The following is a 12686-nucleotide window of genomic DNA, read 5'->3' as shown; positions in this document are numbered from 1 at the left end:
GTATATCATACAATACATGTATCCATCACATAGTTTTTTTTAAAAAAAGAATATTGCCATTTACTTGGCAATCTCTTGTACGTCCTCTCAAATCCTACTCTATTTCTTTCCACATCCTGAATTTTGCATTTGTTATTCCCTCTCTTTCCTTTAGTTTTAGCGTGTATTTGTATCTCTATACAATATACAGTGTTTACTTTTGCATGTCCTTCATATTATAACATAATCACACTTTGTAATGTTGTTTACAACTAGCTTCTTTTCTTAATCTTATGTTTTTAAGATTTATTCATGTTTTAGCATGTAGGAATAATTTATTCAGATTCACTGTGCATAGTCTTCTAGCATATGAATATATTAAAATTTATTAACTTATTTTTTACCCCCAGTGGATATTTTGGATTTTTTTACAGTTTTCTGCTACTACAAGTAATGTTGCTATGTGTATTCTTAAACAGTCCACTGGCACATATAAGTTTACTTAGGATATGCATATAATTGACATTGCTGCATCACAGAGAATAAGAATACAACTTTATAAAATAATACTGTATTGTTTTTTCAAAGTAGTTATACTTCTTAAATTTTGCTAATCTGTTGGGTATGAATATTAGTTCATTAGAAATTTTATTTCTATTTCCCTGATCATTAATAAGGTTGAGTGTGTTTTATATCTCTTAAAGTTCCTTTCATTTATGCTTATCTTTTCTTTTCTGCGGTGATTTAAAAATAATATATTCTTTGGAGTTGCCACTGTGGCACAGTAGGTTAATGATCCACTTGTCTCTGTGGCATTGTGATTTGATCCCTATTCAGACACAGCAAGTTAAGGATCCAGCATTGCCACGGCTATGGCATAAGTCACAGATGCGGCTTGGATTCAGTCCCTGGCCCAGGAATTTCCATATGCTGTGGGTGCAACTAAAAAAGGAAAAAAGATCCTGTATATAACTTCTTTTCTTCATTTATCATCTATCCATAATTTGAATTTTTATTCTCTTTAAAGAATTCTCTTAAACAGAAGTTTTTATTTAATTTTCTTAAATTTATCAATTCTTTGCCTCACAAATTGAGCTTTATGTCTTGTTTAAGAAATCCAACTTTACCCAAAAATGAAAGTTTTTTTATATTGTTTTCCCATATTTTACTGTTACTTTTCATACTTAGGTCTTTAATTATAAAAATTGATTTTTGTTTATGATGGGAACAGGATAGCAACCTAGTTTTTTTATATATGCAGATTTGCCATAGCACTATTGGATAAATAATTCATTGTTTCTTGATCTACAGAGATAACTCTATCATATGTACTCAAGTTTATATAATTATGAGTTGATTTCTTGGCTCTTTATTTTGTTCAATTAGTAATTTTCTCTTCTTGAACTGTACTATCATGTTTTAATTATTATAAATTCATAGTTAAATCTTAACATCTGTAAAGACAAGTATCCCCCTTATCTTTTCTTTCAGAGTGTCTGGACCTCTCTGAGCTATTTATTCTTCATTATAAAATAACTAGTAAAATTCATAAAAGAAGCATAAGATAAGGCAAAGAATTCTGAAGAAAATAGTGTTGAATCCTTGGGTCAATATGGAAAAAATTAGCATCTGTGTCATATTGAGTCTCTCCATTCGTGAACATGCATATTTACTATTTAGGGGTCTTATTTTATATCAGCATAGGCATTGAAAGTTCTAAATGTTTATGAAAATAACAGGACTTAAAAAAACATGAAGCAAAAATTGATAGAACTGAGTAGGGAAATAGGCAAGTCCATGGTTATAGTTGAAGATATCAGTACCACTCTCTCAATAATTGATACAGCAAGTTTTCAGAAAAATCAATAAGAGTAGAGAAGATATGAACAGAACTATCAACTAATGTTCATCTTTATAATATTACATCCAACATGAAATTATTTTCAATTGCACAAAAAACATATTAAGTTAGATATTAAGTTAGATCATATCTGGCCACAAAACAAATGTCAATAAATTTTCAAAATATTCAGTTCATTCAAAGTGTATTTTCTGACTACAATGAAATTAAATTTAAAATAGACAATAGAAATATCTCTGAGAAATTACCAAGTATTTGAAAATTGAATAAAATACGTACAGTGGATCAAAATAGAAGTTAGAAGTTATTTTGAACAAAATAAAAATGAAAATAATATATCTGAATTGGTTGAGTTTTCACTGAACAGTATTTGTGAGAAAATTTATAGCATTAGGCCAAAAGCTATAAAACTTCTAAAAGAAAACATAACAATAAATATTTGCATACTTGGCTTAGGCAAAGATTTCTTAGCCATGACATAATCTATTAAAGAAAAAATTAATAAATTGGGCTTTATGCAAATTAAAATCTAATCTTTGAAAGATAATGCTAAGAATTAAAAGAAAAGCCATACACTGGAAGGAAATACTGCAAATCATGTAGTTCATAAAGGTCTGCCTCTAGAATGTATGAGAATCTTTCAAAACTCCAAAGAGTATGCATATTCCTCAAAAAGCTAAAACATAATTACTATATGAGCCATCAGTTTTCCACCTGGGCATATATCTCAAGAAAACAAAAACTGTAATTCAGAAAGATATATGCGTCCAATGTTTATAGCAGCATTATTTTTAATATCCAAGATATGGAAGCAATCTAAGTGTTCATCAACAGATGAAAGAATAAAGAAGATGTATCATACAGACACACACACATATATATATACCTGCATATATGGTTAAGGAAAATGTAGTGTGTGTGTGTACAATGGCGTATTACTTAGCCATTAAAAAGAATGAAATTTTTCCATCTACAACAACAGATGAACCTAGAGGGTATTATGCTTAGTGAAATAAGTCAGAGTAAAACAAAAACTGTATGTTATCAGATATATGTAGAATAAAAAAATAAAACAAATGAATAAAACAGACTCACAGATAATGAGGACAAACTAGTAGTTATGAGTGGGGAGAGGGAAGGTGGAGGGGAAAGATAGGAGATTAGGTATAAACTACTATATATGATATAAGTAAGCTACCAGGATATATTGTATAGCCAATACTTTATAACTTTAAATGGAATATAATCTATAAAATATTGAATCACTGTGTTATGTTGAAATTATATAATATTGTAAATCAAGTATACTTCAATTAAAAAAAAAACAAGAATAAACAAAAGACAACCTCAAAACTGTAAGCAAAAAGATTTGAACAGACACTTAACCAAAGTATATATACAGATGAGAAATAGAAGGAATACCTCAATCAGATATTGTATTACTATACATTTTTAAAAATAGCTAATGTGAAGACTGACCATGCTAATTCTTGGCAAAATTCTAGAGCATCTAGGACATTCATACTTTGCTGCTTTAACTAACAATTACTGAAAAAAATACTTTTTTTTTTTTCTTTTTCTGGCCTCCACATGGCATATAGAGTTCCCAGGCCAGGATCAGATCCGAGCTGCAGTTGTGACCTATGCTGCAGCTGCAGAAGTGGTGGATCCTTTTACCCACTGTGCAGGGCTGGAGATCAAACCTATATCCTGTTGCTGAAGAGATGCTGCCAATCCCATTGTACCATAGCAGAAATTCCTGAAAAAATACATTAATATCTCCCATTCTAATCAGGGATGTATTTATTTTTTCTCTGTGTCATTTTGCTTTATATAATGTTATATTATATTATTGGATGCATACACATTAAACTTCTTATATAATGTTTCTTTCTTTACTAATATTTTTGTCTTAAGGTCTGTTTTATCTGATATTAGTTGCTACATCAGCTTTTTAAAATTGGTATTTGCTTTGTATTTTTTTATCCTTTTACTTTGAGCATGTAGGTATTCATAAATTGAGGATATACTTACTGATAGTATAGAGCAGAAGTTAAAAATTGAATTGTAAGTTCTTATATTTTTATGGTAACAGTGAATTTGCATTTTGGGTAATTATAATTTTAATTTCTAACATTTTATGCTTTTCATTATCATTTCTATATGTTTTTTCCTTCATTCTTACCTTATAGTGAATAGATTTTTTTTTTCTCACATCAGTTGCTTTCCTATACTAGATTTTAAGTTATACATAGATATTTTCCAAGGTTAGTTTAGAAATTTTTAACATGTGGAATTAACTTATCAAATTTGGCATATGCTCAATATTTTCATTCTGATTTCAAATAGTACAAGTTCCATAGAACACTTTCACTTTTATAAATTTAACTTAATTTTCAATTAATTTTTATTTGATTAAAAAATAGATGAGTTGTAGTCACTTACAGAGATAGGACAGATGCTCCTACCCCAAATTTTTTTTGAATATCAAAACCGATGACACTGCACATATACCAAGAGGGAATGAAAAGGTTTATTAGTCATTTAATGAGACTTCATGGGGAGAAAGGACAGGCTCTCCAGCTGGTTTCAAAATATTTTGGGGGTGCAGAGAAGAGAGATTTGGTAGGCTTTTATTTCAGGTTTGGGACTAGGGCAAGGGTATCTGTGTGCTGGCCTGGATTTCTGATTTAAATTTCTTGCCAGTGCTAAAGGAAGGAACAGATATCTTTCTTATCAGCTTGCCCAGATATGGGACCGAAGGGGAAAGGAGATTGGTGGGGCTTGAAAGCTGTTAGCAGTCAAGCATCAAAAATGGAGTCACACTCTTTGTTACAATTTATTCCTGATATTTGACTGAGGACTAAAAAGTGCCATGTTTCATTTAATTGAATTTGACCTCATTTAAGTAAGACATTATGATGGTTTATGAGGCCTATAGCCTGAAACTGGTAAGACTGTCGAAAGTTCTGTTGAGTTCTTTGTGCAAGAACCCAGCATTGTAGATTCTGAGAAGTGAAATGAGTGCCTTGGCCACTACCTGTTATATTTGGAACTCTGGAAGGAATAAGGAATATCTTTGTGAGGCTTTGTCCGGTGACTTAGCACATGCAGGGACATGTATGTCCTCTGTATTTTGGGTGTCTGTGAAACAAGATATAACTAAATTCTTTATTCCAAAGGCAAAATCTTGGATAAGGAATTGCTGCTGTCATTGACTAATTGAGACCCAAAAGTCGGTAAAAATGTACAGATGGGGCTGATTGTTGGCCAGGGTATCCTGTGTTAGGATGGTGACTGACTCTGAGATAACTGTTCTGACTCTTGGGTTCCATTCTTGTTCTAGAATATGCAGTTAAAGGATGAAAAGCAGCAATTATCCAGTGTGCTCTATCTCATTTAATTGTGGCTCTCCCATCCTTCTTTTATAAACGCCCTTTGATGCACATTCAGTTGATATCAAGGGGCTCCTCAAGAGGCTAAGGGGTGCAGAAGAGGGGTGAGCTCCTCTATCTTTGTGGCATTTGGCAAGGGAATGAGGAGAGAACAGTACCCTCCCTCCTACTCTTTTTCCCCACTCTTGCAGGTGGGCTCAGCCAGAAGGCTCAGGTTTGGCTCCATCTTGTAGTAAGGAGACTTTTCTGACTAAGCTAAACTCATGGGATGCTGCTTCCATGACCCATGGCATAATGGCATCTGTGTATGAAGGGTCATTGGCTCAGGTCCTGAAAAGCTTCTGTTTTCAAGAGAGCTCAGCGTATGACCAGCAATTGCCACTTTAATGGATTGGATGCAGCAAAAATGAGGGTGATTTCTTGTACCAGAAGCCCATGAGCAACTTATGAACAACATGGGTGAACCAAAGACCCTAAAAGCAACTCCCTAGAATAAAGGAATCTTTATGGGTACACTAATGGAAATGCCTAGTCTGTTGCAATGTGGACAGATTCTAAGCCTTTTGGTGTAAGATGTTCTATTTATAGTGAACTGATTTGTGTGTAACAGTAAGACTTATAAATGAGGAATATGTTGTTTCCAGAACTCAAAGCCTAAAAGATCTTGGGCTTTAACATCACGAGTGCTGAGAGGGTCCATAGCTATTTCTTGACAGTGTTGGGGTGAAGAAGCTCTCAGTTTATCCAATAATTTTCAGGAATTAAAGTGGTGGGGACCTGTACTATGTGTGGGACAATGACCCATGTCATTTTTGTGAACCCCTTGGTGAGTATTTGTATGTTCCGAATGAATATATGAAGTGAATCTCCTTGGAGAAGGATGTCATCAGAGGCATAGCATACCTGTGCTCCTGGAGAAAGTTGAATGTGGTTAAGATCATAACTGCAAAGATTATGTATGATCACAGGGGTGTTGAGGTAGCCCAGGAGTAACCAGATAAGATGCATTATTGTGTCCCTTAGACTATGAAAGCAAACTGCATCTGAGAGGCTATTAAAGTATACACTGAACATATTAACCAAATCTATGACTACATAGTATTTATCAGTTGCTGGTTAGAGTCAGTAATTTTGATACTATTGTTTATGGAGACCTTAATAGGTGTGACTACAGCAATAACATTGCAGTAACCACTATGAAGTGCCATTCATTCTTTCCAAGTTTAAATGCAGGGCTGTTAATTAGAGAAGCAGTCGAAGTAATCAACCCTCCTCTAAATAGGTCTTATATAATGGGTTTCCATCCTTGAAGGCCCTATTCTCATTTATATTGGGCTGTATGAACTATTTTATCTTGGGGAAATGTCCATAGAGTCTCATTTTATCAAGCCAATTCTAAGTGCCAAAGACTTAATTTAATTCTAATTTATTGCTCATTGAGTCAGAGCAGCCTTGACCACCACGGGATATTTTAGAAAATTGGGCACTATGACTACAGGGAATTTAGGCAAAGCAATAATTTCAATGGCTAAGGTAAAGCATACCTGTTCTTCCTCTATTTTATGTTCAGTAACTCCCATAACATTATAGGGGTACCTTATTTAAATTTAATGGGATCTCCATGAATAACCCTAATTTCAGTCCCCATAATGATTAAGGCCACCAAGGTTTGCCAATTGGTGAATTTCAGTTGGTGTTTAAGTTAATGTAGAACCTGTGTTATAAAGGCAAAATGCCAGTCAGCACCATGTTATCTTTTTGCTACATAAATGAATTTGTGGTTTCTGTTGGGCCAAATTTTGGACTCTGTTCCTCTGTTTTCTTTTTTTTCTTTTCTTTTTTTTTTTTTTCATTTCCTCACCCTATATTAAGGTTTTTGTTTTTTGTCTTTTTTGATGGTTTTATATCATTACATATATGTATAATCCTCCTTCCAGAGAGCCTCCCATCAGTAGTGTTAAGGTCAGAAAACTTCACCAATATTGAGTCAGTGGCTGTTCCACAGAGATGCCATGACTATATGCCCTATAACCCTGAGGATCAGGGTCTTTGTTGCAACAGAAGCATAGCTAGCAGCTGCAGTAGTGGCATTTTGTAGGGTCCTAGTGAGCCATTTACTGTTAGAAGCATGACCTCAGCGTACTACATTGTAATTTCTCTTTCTCCACATGAACCAGCTTTCAATGGGCTCACATAGTGCTCAGGGTATTTGTCTTTCCCCTGAACCCTCTATAGAATGGGACTAATGCCTGGCGGAAACACACATGCAGTGGTCACCAGAAGTGCTATTCCCCTGACCCTAGTGTCAGTCGTGGCTTATCCTGGAATCAAGACACACAAGTCCAGGATGGGATATACTCTCCAATTCATTTGCAGGAAGGCAATAACTCTATGGTCTTGTCTCTAAACATTATAAAACTTATATAAAAAAGATATTATGAACTGAAAGTATGTGTCTTCCCAAAAGTCATGTGTTAAAGTCCCATTCCCATTGTGACTGTACTTGGATATAGGGCATTTATAGGAAGAAATTAAAAGTTTCAATGAGGTAATAAAGGTGGAACCCTGATCCAGTAGGGTCCTTATAAAAAGAAATGCTAGAGAGCTCACTTTCTCTCTCTCTGCCAGGTGAGGCCATAGTGAGAAGGCAGCCATTGGCAGTCCAGGAAGAGTGCTCTCACCAGAAACCAAATTGGCTAGCACCTTGATCTTGGACTTCGCAGCCTCCAGAACTGTGAGAAATAACTTTCTGTTGTTTAAGCCATTCAGTCTATGGTATTTTGTTTTGGCAGCTCGATCTAACTGAGACAGTTGGTTAAATCTAAACAGAGACTTGGTAGGATTTGTAAGTGCAATGCAAACAAGCACCAGTAGGCAGCAGAGCCAGTTAGCAAGCCCAAGAGAGAAGAAATATCCCTGGTAGTGGTGGTGGTCCCATCCAGGCACACTGCTTGCTGTACCAGTTGTTGTGGTTATCTCTTCAACCAATATGAACCTTTACCCAAATTTATTTGTTTATTTGTTTGTTTGTTTAGGCTGTAGCATGCAGCAACCTGATGTGAGATTTCAGTTTCCAGACCAGGAATTAAACACAGGCCACAGTGGTGAAACACTGAGTCCTAACCACTAGACCACCTAGGAACTCCTAAATTTAATTCTCATGTTGAGACTGATGTTGCAGACATGACCCAAGAACATGTGAATAAGTTTATTACTCATATAATGAGGCTTTCTGAGGAGGGTAGGGCAGGCTCCCAAAGTGACCTAAAAAATGTTCTGAAAGAGCAGAGAAAAAAGACTGGCTAGATTTTTATTATAAGTAAGAGGTGGGACCGCATAATTTGAACTTCTTGCCAATGCCAAAGAAGAGAGCACCAAGGCTTTCTTATCACCTTATACAGATGTGGCCCTTGAAAGCTGTCAGCAGCATCAAAAATGGACAAAGCTCTTTATTACAGATGTTTTAACCGTCTAATTCATACTTCTTTACCTTTTTTGTCTCCAGGTTTGAATTTGTTTTTATTTCTCTTGCTTGGGATCCATAGATTCCCAGATGTGTATATCTGATATTTCATCAGTTCAGGAACATCTCAGATATTATCTCTTCCACTATTGCTGCTGCCTCATTCTCTCCTCTTATTCTGAAACTCAGAATCATCGTGTATTAGCCTCTACCTGTCTTCTACCCTCTCTTCCACATTTTTAATCATGCTATCCAGGCATTGTCCATACTATTTCATGACCACTATTCAAATTCAGTTATATCCATTTTCTTATATTAATTGATTATTTAAAAATATCATTTCCATTTGCATAAATTTTAATTACTTTTAATCTAATTAGTCACATTTTAAAATTTCATTGTCCATCTTTGCATTTCAATTCCTTTCATCTATTCAGGTTTGATAATAACAGAATGAGAATTTTTTTCTGTGTATTTTGCTTTGTGACTTTGCCATCTGTCTCTCACTCATAGTAATTTGTTTTCCTTTCATGTCTGACTGTGAAGTTATATTTTTTAGAAGTTTATCTGTGAAAATTCTTTGAGTTCTAGGAGGAAAATGGGTTCCTCTAGAGTGTCCTAAAATTTGCTTATTTCAGGAATGTGTGTCATTAGTCTAGGTTACTGTATTAAATTCTTCACCTAAAGTTTTGTGGACCACCCATGTAGCCTGCATTTTCATTCCAAATCTGCTTTGAGGGAATATTTTGGGACTAGGAATTCTGTAGGAAGATTTTTCCCCTCTCTCTTTACTGTCAAATTCGAGACAAGCAACTTTCCTTGTAGTACTTTTGAGGAGGGGATGGTTTATTTTGAATTCACTCCTGTAATGAAATTGCAGGACCACAGGCTTTGTTTGCTGTTCTCAAGGCCCTTGGGGCCTTAAAGATCAAAGTTTAAGTTCACCTCCTTCATCAAATGACCTCAAGATACAAGGCAAATAATGTGCCCAGAAACTTATCTTGGTTCTGTCCACAAAAAAACAAACATACAAACAAATAAATAAATAACACAATGTGAAAGTTGTGAGTTAACGTATTTGGGGCAAAATGAGGACTCAGCTATAGCTATCTCAGATAGCTCTGTGGTACCGCCTCCAAAGAGGTAAGGGGAAAGATCAGTACTATATATGATTTTAGTGAAGGGGTTTATGTGTGATCAAGCGCATGTTTTGACAGAGGCTTGCTGCTATGCATGAGGAGCAGATGTCACCATTAATGATTTTAGTGCTTTGCTAGATATGAGAACATGCAAGAATTTGGGTGCATAAAATCTTCTCCTGAATATATCTAACTACCTGAAGCCTGTTCTGCCAGTTTTTCCCAGAGCACAGAGTGCCTCATTCCTGATCTCCACCCTGAACTTCTTTCAAGGTGTGATGAAGGTCACCCGCTGCAATGACTAGTGACTTAATCCTTGTGGAGGCAGATGGCAAGTGTCAATTTTTAGTCGACAGTTCATTCCTTCACTTAATGTTCTTTAAAGTTTATCAATGCATTTAAGCAAATGTATGATGTTTGGCTGTTTTCAGTAGAACCATCAGTTACTATGCTTAGGTTAACTTTCAATTTTATATGCATTATTATTATTTATAATTCTTATAAACATCAACAAGAAGACTTTTTGAGTGAATGAGGTTTTTAAAACCCTGGTTATGTTAATTTGGGCCTTCCTTAAGTGTCTAGGAAAATGATTTTTACAGAATGCACATATGTGGTAATTGGTTTTATTATTTTAAAAATCCGCTTTAACAGTTGATTTTAGAATACTCTCTTTGGATTTTTATTACAAAGTGATAATTATTAAAAAAAATACTCTTCACCTGCAGTATACCTTATTTATGGAATTATTTCTGTTTAGGATATAAATGGATAACCAGCTTTTTTGCCTCTTATGCAGTAAAATAGCAATTTAATGTCTCAGACTCTGTATACATGTAAAAAGATAACTCATGTATATAGGCTGTTATATTAAGAAAAAGCAATGAATGTGCCCCCTCCGTCTCACATCTGTGTCTTTTGTAATGCCCTCACACAGTGAGTCTGGGTTTGGTCATATCGAAGTTTTGATCAGTGAGGCATTTGCCAAAGTGATGCAGAGACTTGACACATTCGTGTACTTCCGCACTGAGGCTCACCCTCCCAGAATTCTCCCACTTGGAACTCAGGAGCCATTTTATAAGTCAGTACTGCCTCTACTGCTGGAGGCAGGTCTTATGAAGAGGCCCTGGAGAAGGCAGCATCACAGGAAGAGCTGGCAGCTGGAAGAATAGCTGAGTTGACTGGAGCAGTCAACTCCAAGGACCATGGACAGATAGAAGAGAGACCATCTTGGATCTTCCAGCCCAGCCTGTCTAGATGAACACAACCTCAGAGTGAACCCATTGGATCAGAAAAAGAGCCCTGTCAACTTCAGAAACATGAAAATAGTATATCCCTGTTGTTTTAAGCTGCTAAGTTTTAGAATGGTGTATTATTCCAGCAGCTTTATATAAGAAACATCACATAAGATATTTAATTCAGACCTGGGTACTGAGGAATTTTGCTTTCTCATGTAAATGTATTACACTAAAAGCCAAAATAAGTATACATTTCTTTCATTCTACAATATACTCAATTTCCAAAGTACTTTGAAATCTTTACTAAAGTATAAACTTGAGACCTTTTTCATACCATCCCTCTCTTACCAAAATCTTATTTGTAATGAAATCATTTAACAAAACGCAAATAATTCCATTATTATTTAAATCTATTTTAAGTGAAATGCTATGTAAATCTTTGCTTTAACTGCTAAGAGCTGTCATTACAGGATTTATAGTCTATATTGATTAATAATACCAGGCTGTGTTTCACACTCCTTAATGAAATTTTGACCTTATTTGCTCTTAAAAATACCTCCTCTCTCAAAAGCTGTTATTCTGCTGAATGTTTTTTCAAATGCTTGAGGAGTCATACTGTGTAATATTGGCTATACTTCACAGTGTGCAACATTATATTCCATGTGTGTTTTACTATTAAGTGATTTTATTTTGTAGTCTTGCTAGTACCATCATATAATTAAATTGTAAGCTCATGTGGTGTAAAGGTCAGATACATTAAATGTACAAAAGCACATGCAATGTGTGTTTAGGCTTCTACTTTTTGCACACTGACATCAGCTTAGTAAGGAATGAAAAAAATCACATATGTTACAATTGAAACTTCTGGTCTTTGGAATAAGATTTTCTAGCATCCTGTTGTTAAAAAAAAAAAAGAAAACTTAATAGAAATTCTTTTAAAATATTCTGTATTTTCTTGGAATACTTGTCGAGAACACACATTCTTGTTGGATATTTTCAACCTAGTTATGAACAAGACTGATCAGTCTAGTTTTTGGCTGCTTTATTTTTTCTTAGCAATTTCTCCTGTAAATACATCTTGATTTTTTGCTTTATGGTTGCTTTCACAGTAAAAATATACTATAACTTTCTTTCTGATGGTCATAAATTTGGAAGATTGTATCTGACCTATTCTTTGTATTTTAGAGTTTTTTTAAGTGGACCCAATAATTTCAAACCATTTCTCTTTTTTTTCTTTTTATGGATGCACTTGAAGCATATGGAAGTTCCCACACTAGGGGTCAAATCAGAGCTGTAGCTGCAGTCTGTGCCACAGCCAAAGCAACACCAAATCTGAGCCACATCTGCGACCTGTGCTCCAGCTTTCAGCAATGCCAGATCCTTAATCCTCTGAGCCACAATAGGAACTCCCAGAGTATTTCTAAAAGTGTTTCTTTAACCTTCAAGGAAACATTTTTGTACATATAAATATACTTATTCTGTTTTACCCTTGGCCGTGGAGATTCAAGAGAAATCTGGGCTTATTCAGTCTTGGGCAGTACTATTATTTGATAGACTACCAGGATATTGATATATATAGTATAATATTGATATTTTTAATTAATATATTTA

The 12686-nt window shown here is 34.8% G+C and overlaps 1 long non-coding RNA gene across 2 annotated transcripts in view; it reads left to right on the top strand.

Annotated features, from left to right (window-relative positions):
- Positions 1-12397, top strand: part of LOC106507647 — a 226416-nt gene extending 214019 nt beyond the window's left edge. Inside the window, exons 3-4 of one of the 2 annotated variants that reach the window (XR_002345146.1) lie at positions 7864-7969; positions 10064-12397. This is a non-coding gene — a long non-coding RNA (uncharacterized LOC106507647). Of the gene's footprint in view, positions 1-7863 lie in introns of both variants that reach the window. The other variant, XR_002345145.1, reaches the window with a different exon arrangement.

The sequence above is a fragment of the Sus scrofa genome, chromosome 6, assembly GCF_000003025.6.
Source record: "Sus scrofa isolate TJ Tabasco breed Duroc chromosome 6, Sscrofa11.1, whole genome shotgun sequence".
Lineage (NCBI taxonomy): Eukaryota > Metazoa > Chordata > Mammalia > Artiodactyla > Suidae > Sus > Sus scrofa.
This window is presented reverse-complemented; position numbering and strand designations above follow the sequence as displayed.